Source organism: Drosophila rhopaloa, unplaced genomic scaffold (assembly GCF_018152115.1).
Source record: "Drosophila rhopaloa isolate 14029-0021.01 unplaced genomic scaffold, ASM1815211v1 contig_115, whole genome shotgun sequence".
NCBI classification, from domain to species: domain Eukaryota; kingdom Metazoa; phylum Arthropoda; class Insecta; order Diptera; family Drosophilidae; genus Drosophila; species Drosophila rhopaloa.
Genome location: NW_025334990.1, coordinates 3,265,102 through 3,272,335, shown reverse-complemented (window position 1 = coordinate 3,272,335; position 7,234 = coordinate 3,265,102).

The following is a 7,234-nucleotide window of genomic DNA, read 5'->3' as shown; positions in this document are numbered from 1 at the left end:
ATTGAAGGCGTTGCTGTTTATCATTTGCCGCATTGCATGACTTTGGCTAGTATATCAATATCAGGGAAGCCCCTTTTCCCGATCCCCCGCTCTTTTGCCCATTTCTACCCACTTTTCTCAAAACTTTCGCTGCCATTGACACGCCGAAATAAAGGGAACTGGCAGAACCACTAATAAAAACCAAACTTGCATTTATGGCCATAACAAACAAATATTATTGACAAAATTATTGCCGGCGCCCAAAACAAAATACAAAGAATATAAAGTGTTGGTTTTTGTTGCACACGTTAGTAGCGTAGTAACGTTTTTTTGAGGGTTAAAAGGCGGCGGGCTGATGGCAAATCAAGTGCAATCCTTGCCTTGAATTCCCACGCCATCGGCTTTTCCAATGAAATCCGCATTTTGTTCAGTTCACCCGTATGTTTTTTAGGTTTTCCGCCCTTGACATGACAGTAGTATCCGGCGGAAGCGATATTTGGTTTCCGGTTGCGGCGTAAAAGTTGATAATACAAAAAAAATAAGAAACCTTCTGATATATATAAATTCATGTCAACTAACTAACATAAAAGAAAATATTTTGGTTTTTAGTTTTATAAGAATAGCTTTAAAAGAATTGAATTAAAAATTTAAATTCGTTTAAAAAAACACATTGATATGATTATTTTTTTGGTGAAGGTAAATTTTTATTCTTTGTACAAATTAAAAAGAAGGGCAACATCAACCGTTGAGAAGAATTGAATTGAAAATTCAAACTCGCTTAAAAAAAACATTGTAATGAATTTTTTTTGGGGGAAGATACATTTTTATTTTTTGTACAAGTTAAAAAGAAGAAGAACAAGAACCGTTGAGAAGATCAGTTAACCTATATTATTACATATGAGCCCCAATTTGTGTCACTCCTTTCAATGAGCATGTAAAGAATATCAAGAGAATGATGTCAAAGAATCATTTCACTTATTATTAACAATTTCGTAATTGTATTCAGGAATCTCTTCCCTTGGGAATCTGTCCTCTTCAGTTTGCCAACAAGCTCTCAGGGCAAAATAAAACGGAGCATTTCACGATGCAAAAGCCAAGTAAAAGGAGGGCAGAAGTGGGTTTCCATACCATATAAAGAAAGCCACATAAATGTTTCCTTTCTCCAGTTGCCTCACATTTTCCCCTCCTTCAGCATCTTTTTTTCTTTTCAATGAATGATGAATGCTTGATATCTCTCAGTCGCCGTTCTTACATTTTCTTTGAGTGTGTGGGAGTCGTAATGAAATTAAATATTTAAGCTCGCAATGCCTGAATGGGCAGGAGAAAATGAGAGGCAAAGTGGAAAAGTACTGGAAAAAGCACACAAAGCACACCCATAACTTTGTGCCTTGTTTCACAACATGCTGTGGTTTTGGCCCCTTTTGAATTGCGTGGCTAAGGATTAGGATTTGGATTAGGGATGTGCACCACTTTAGACACTGAAACTGCAACTGCAACATTCGCAGCTGCCACTGGCGGATTAAGCCAACTACTGCGGCATTACAGAACACTGCCAACGTCATCATAATCAACTTTTCCCCAGACTCAGGCTTTTTCCCTCCACTTTGAAGCCTTTCGGAACGTGCTGACACCTCGGAAAAGTTGCCAACTTTCCTCTGTCGATTATTGGCTGTCAAATCAGAATTTATTTTGGCAATGCATTCGATTTTGCAATTTTCAACAGACCAAGGCAAGGTGCTTTGGTGTAAAGTGGCGCAAACACGTCCAAAAATGCAGTCGAAACGGAAAGAAGTTTGTTCTCTGCCAACTTAGACAAAGTTATGTTCACAAAAACATATGTATATTATATATTTATAGCAATGTTTAAAGCTCTGAAAAAGTTAAGATTTTACCACTGCATTATAATAATTACTATTCCTATTAAATTAATAATACGAGTATCAATCAACTCTCTTTGTAATGAAAAATATATTATAAAATTTAAGCCAAATAAAATCTCAGTCCATGGACAAATAATCAAAAATATTTTACCAAATAAAATAGAAAAGAATAAAATACAGAAAATAAAACCATGATATAATGCTAATCCACTGAACCTTAAATTCCGTGAAAGTCCGCGGCAAATTACGTAATGCCCCAAACTACATAAATAGCAAACGCATTCGAGCGGCAATGCAACAATTTTTAATTACCATTTAGGCGCTTCAACGAGCATTACAGAAAGGCGAAAAAATAAAGATAGATAGAGGAAATTGCTGGCAGCACTTTGGTCTCGACTTTTTCAGCATTTTTTCCTCTTGCCAAGCGTTTAAAAAAATTAAAAGCAAAAAATAAGAAAAAATACTGCGAAAGCGAGGAAGGAGAAAAACAAACGCCAGGGAAATTAAGTCAATGTCCTGCGGGTTCAGTTGCGTTTTGGATAAATGTAATTAACCTTCGGGATCGCGAACATTGAGTTGGGTCTGCCAACGAAAAAAGGAAAGACGGTCGAAAAAAATGGACAACAGATGCGAAAGTCCGATTATTTGGTGTAAATGATGGGTTAACATATTTGCGCCATATTTCTGATATCGTTCAACACACAAGAGGTAAAAGTTGATGAGAAAGATTTACTCGCTATTCGGAGACATTCATCACTTTAAATAGACCACGAACCGCATCATTAGGGCAGTCGCCTTGCAAATTAATTACAATCGAAGCGAAAGGTGGAAAACTCGGGGGAAAGAGCTGGGTGGAAAATTGGGTGGGTGGGTGAGCACACACCGGAGTATCAATGGAGGACAAACTGAGAGGCAAGAAACCCCGAAATCCACAGTCAAAGTTCCATGCGATTTTGGCCAACAATGGAGGCCCGCTGTAATTACCTTCTCACACACAAACACACTGGCACCCTGATAAAGACGGTCACACACACATAATTAACTCGATAATGAGGACAAAACCCGTAGCCACACGTATAGTCAAAGCCAGAAAACCCAATCCCACCCAAGTTGTCGCAAATGTATGTAATGACGTGTTACAGTTGTTGTTCCTGCGGTTAGCCAGGAGGCACACGAGGGTTAAGGGGTGCACGGGGGGGTTAAGAAGTGTGGGGGGTGGGGAGAGAGGGGGTCGACCCCATCCCTATTAGGTTTTGTTTGCCACGATAATGACTTCCGCTTCGACAGAGCCGAGGATGACAGAACCGGAATTTGTAATTGCTCCTAAGCGTTTGCCATTCTCGATCTCAATTTCCAGCGTTCGCCTTTGATTTTGCTGGCCCAAAGGGAAAACTCCCCAGCTAGCCGCCCCTTTTCGCCATTTTCCACACATATCCTGGAATGTGCCTTTGTGTTTTTGGCTTAAAATTTATACGCATTTGACCCGAATGTCGTTGTGCACAAGGAAAAGCCCCCTCAATGCGAAAAAAGGTGTGAAAAACTATGCAGGGAAATTGCGGGCCAGAAGATTGGTTAGTTGGGGACACTACAAAGTGTTTGCTATGCTAATTCCTGAAAGGGAAGAATTATATTTACTATTTGCAGCAATTGTCGGAACCAGTTGGAAATTGCAAATTAGAATTAGCCTTCATATATACTTCTTAACTAGGAACACACAAGTATTAAAGGTTTAAGAGGCGGAGATTGGTAATCTATTTACAAAGGGAAGAACTCGTAAAAGCAAAGACCAAATATTTGAGGCTATATTTGTATTATTACTATTTTTATTAGTCATAAGAAAAATTAAAATTTATAAACAAATTTCTAGCCTAATTATTACATTATGTTTGTTTTAAAGGTTCCATTTTAAATGAGACTCAATCTTAATTTTTAATTTGGGAGCGCTATTGCTTATTTTTATATAATGGTAGAGTTTGTTGCATTAGGTAACAGTGTATAAAAAATAATGTTTTTCTGAGAAATTTAAGAATTATTAAACAATGGACTTATACAGAATGTTTATTATAGAAAAATCTCCAATAGCCTTACAAAAGTCGAGAAGCTTATACAGCACCCCTCGGCTTTATTTTCTTTTAATTTTTTTCTATTCAAAAACAGCAATAATAACATTATCCCTTAGGAAAGCCAGGAATATTTCATGATTAAGGGCAATTGAATTGCACATTACCATAGTCGAGTTAATTCCTCTGGAGATGGCCAAGATACAGAATGGCAAAACCCCTAACATTTATCGCAGTTTACATTCCAATTGCCATTTGCCAGTGGTGGCCAGAACGGGGTGGGAATGCCGGGCAAACCCCGTTTGATTGCGGTAAAATGCTAATTAACGGAGCAGTGCTCCAGTTTGGGGAAAAACTTTAACCCACTGACAAATGACTACCCGTCTGGGTTGCGGCAAGCAGGTCTGGAAGCTAAGAGTAGCACATTTCTTTAAAGTTTTCAGCCAACTCTTTAACGTGTCCCAAATATTAATGGGCGTATTACGTATACGACGCGGGTGGCCGCGATCTGAGCTGACCTGCCCAGGGAATTGTCGGTCTTAAATTCATATCAAAATATATATATTAAATATTCTCTTGCACCGGATTCGGCGTTGCTTTGCTTTAATATTTATAGCAAAATCCCTGGAGGACGAAATGGCTTTTGTGCGCTCTCTCTATTTGTGAAATTTAAGCACGAAAAAGGTTCGCATATTAAATGCCACAGTCTGAGCAGCGAGTTATCTGTCCGTCTGCCTTTGGGGAGCTGGCTGTGTGGCTCTAAACTTGTTGGCTCCACTGGGGGATTCGGTTTTCTTTGGTAATTTGTGGAGTGCCGGTCTGCGTGGGAGAAACAGAACCGAACTGAACAGGGGAGCGATTTCAATTGGCTACGGATGGATTTAATAAAAGTTGGCGGGGGCAGCTCAGGTGCTTGCCCTCCCAGTAATTCTGGCTCGAGCTTCATTAGATATGGTTTTAATGTTTTGAGATTCTAAGCCATCGCTTATCGTTAGTTTGTCAAGTTAATTATGTATTGGAAGAAGTATGTGACATTTAAGCAAGACATTGTTTTAATTATTAACAATGTAAATATAAGTGAGTTATTTCTTAAAATTAAGAAAATATTTTTTGTGCGGTTTAAAATATCTTAAAATATTCGAATATTTAATTGCTTATATCTTAAAAGTATTTGTTTAAGCTTTATATATTTAACAACAACCAGCATCAACCAAAATTAAATTTTATCACCAATGCAAAATCTTTATTAAAGGAAGCCCATTGCCCAGACGTTTCTTAAGTGATATTTCTCACTTGTGATATATGTGGCACTTTCAAAAATGCTTTAGTAAATCCTTTTTTTTTCATAGAGAAAAGCAAGCAAAACATTCCCTTGAAGACCTTGAAAATAACATATATATATATTAAACCAACTATTCCTTTCCACTTTCCTGTGTTTATTTTATAGCTCATTCAAATTGCCATTGCCAAAGTCCTTCGGTGCAAATTAATTACATCCCTTTTCCAGGTCTCTTCATTTCTTTTTGTCCCTGTGGGTGTGTGTCGGCACTCGATAAACGCATTGATCACACAGACATCTATATAGCTCATCCGCCCCATAAGCCCTCCCCTTTTGCATTTGACTCAATTGCAATTACAACGCGATGGAAAGCGAGGGGTTTTGCGGGGCTTGAATATTTCATAGAAGCTACGCATAAGTGACACTTGTCAAAACACATTTTCCACACCTCCCCCTTCCCCGCTTTTCCTTTTGGCCAGAGGCGAAAAGCATATTTCAAGTGCGGCACTTCATGTGCGTCAAACAGAATGTCAGAGCGAGATGGCACGAGCACGGGCAAGCGAGAGGGGAATAGCAGCACACACACACACTGCACCGCCATCAAAAGCGAACCAAACAGTGAACACCGAACAGTGAACAGAACTGAAAAAGTGCTCAAGTCGAAAGCCCTCGAGTTGTTTTGCAACATTTGAACACGTCAAGTTTTTTAAGGTCAACATGTCGCTGGCAGGCAGGCCAGACATTAGACATCAGACATGGCTAACAGGCCTCGGGGGCGGGAAATGGGGGCGGCAAAAGGGTTAGCCCGAAGGTGGCATGCGGAAAATATTGGTTGGTCCTGCGAATTGCCATTCACATTCCCAGCGATTGTCAAAGGACTGGACCAAGAGCTTGGTTCTCATTTTGGAATTCCTTCAAGCTTAGTTAAATTAGTTCGAATAAAACGCTGTATATATATAATTTAAAAATACATTTGAATAAATGCAGCTCGTAGATAAAAAAAATAAATTAAGCAATATGCGGCAGAAATTAAATATAGATTTTTTTTTTAACTATGGCTATTTAATTGTTAAAGTAGAATTGTCTTTTAACCCCTTTTTTTACGTGGCGTTCTTACATTTTTGGTATAAATTAAATTTTGGTGTCATCTTTAAGCCTAATATAATTTATTTCTAGAATAAATATGTGCTTAGCACTTATAATTTCATCAAGACTACATCTTTAATTGTTTTGCTAAAGCCGTTTTATAAAAAAATAAAAATTTATATATTCTACCACGTAAACAATTCTCAATGAAATTTAAAAAAAGTAAAAAATGTGTCTTAAAATGTCTTAAATTATTCAAAAAGTTAACGGCTAAATCATTGAACCAAATCCAGAAAGAATATAATATTATATAAAAGTCAGTCGAAATCCCTCCTAAATACTGCATCCCTTATTGATATCCCGAAAGTCCACCCCCACTGCCGCCCCTATGAAAACCCCTAAGAAACCCCGCTCTTGCCCCTTCAGCCCGACGTTTATTGTTACTTAGCTTTGGGGGCAGATCCAAGGCTGGTCCTTAGCTCTTCGGATGCCTTGTTTACTCTTTGGATGTTCACGGCTTTATATGCGGAGACGTACGTGGAAACACATGAGGGTGTGTGTGTGTGTATGTTTCGGTCTTGTTGGAAAACACTTTTTCACAAAATTTTCTCAAAAAGAATGTTAGACAAACCGCTTTGTTGGCAACAATTTGGGTTAAAACTTAAGTGTTTTGCCTCGAGTTGAAACCAAGCCACCGACATCCCCTCCCCGATCCCCCTTCCCCGTTGCCACAGCCCCTTAAATTCTTTGGCATTGCAGTGCTTTTGGTCTGGCTTAAAACGAATCCCACAAGAAAAGACGAGTAAGAAGGGCAACTAGGAAAAACCAACAAAGTTGGGGAAAACGTGAAAATGTTTTTGTGCTTTTCCCTTTCATGCATTCCAAGCCAAGAAGCAGCAGGAGCAGAAACTGGGAACAAGAAAATGAGAGTGCCACAAGAAGGAGGTAAA